At 60.1% G+C, this 577-nt stretch overlaps 1 pseudogene; it reads left to right on the forward strand.

The window, feature by feature from the left end:
* The first annotated feature begins 3 nt into the window (after positions 1-3).
* Positions 4-440, forward strand: LOC104982772 (annotated as a pseudogene).
* The last annotated feature ends 137 nt before the right edge of the window (positions 441-577 follow it).

The raw sequence follows: 577 nt of genomic DNA on the forward strand, positions 1-577 counted from the left end.
GACGTGGTGCTCACGGCGCGGGACGAGGCGCGGGGTCGGGCGGCCGTGCAGCAGCTGCAGGCCGAGGGCCTGAGCCCCCTTTTCCACCAGCTGGACATCGACGACCGGCAGAGCATCCGCGCCCTGCGTGACTTCCTGCGCAAGGAGTACGGGGGCCTCGATGTGCTGGTCAACAACGCGGGCATCGCCTTCAAGAGTAAGAAGCGGCTGGGTGCTCCAGGAGAGGCTGTCACCCGCTCTGAGCATCTCGGTCCAAGATGGACCAAATCTGTCGGGGAATCGCTGTAGAGGGGCTTCTCCCGCCTGTGGGGTCCAGAATGACTCCCTAGAGAAGGAGAAGGGAAAGGGGAAAAGGTGCGGCTAGAGGAATTGCGAGGAATTGGCTGCTCTCTAGCCGGAGAGAACTTTTAGTTTCTCTGGCTCAGAATCCCGGGCACCTTTTCCAGGTTGATGCACAGCCCCTTTCTGATGCACAGAGGCCCCGTGTGTGCACCCTTAGTACAGCGCCGTGCCACTGGTGCGTTCTTGCAAAACTGTGCTTCATTATCAACCTGGGAAATTCACACGGGTCCAATAC

Source organism: Bison bison, unplaced genomic scaffold (assembly GCF_000754665.1).
Source record: "Bison bison bison isolate TAMUID 2011002044 unplaced genomic scaffold, Bison_UMD1.0 scf7180017620268, whole genome shotgun sequence".
NCBI lineage: Eukaryota > Metazoa > Chordata > Mammalia > Artiodactyla > Bovidae > Bison > Bison bison.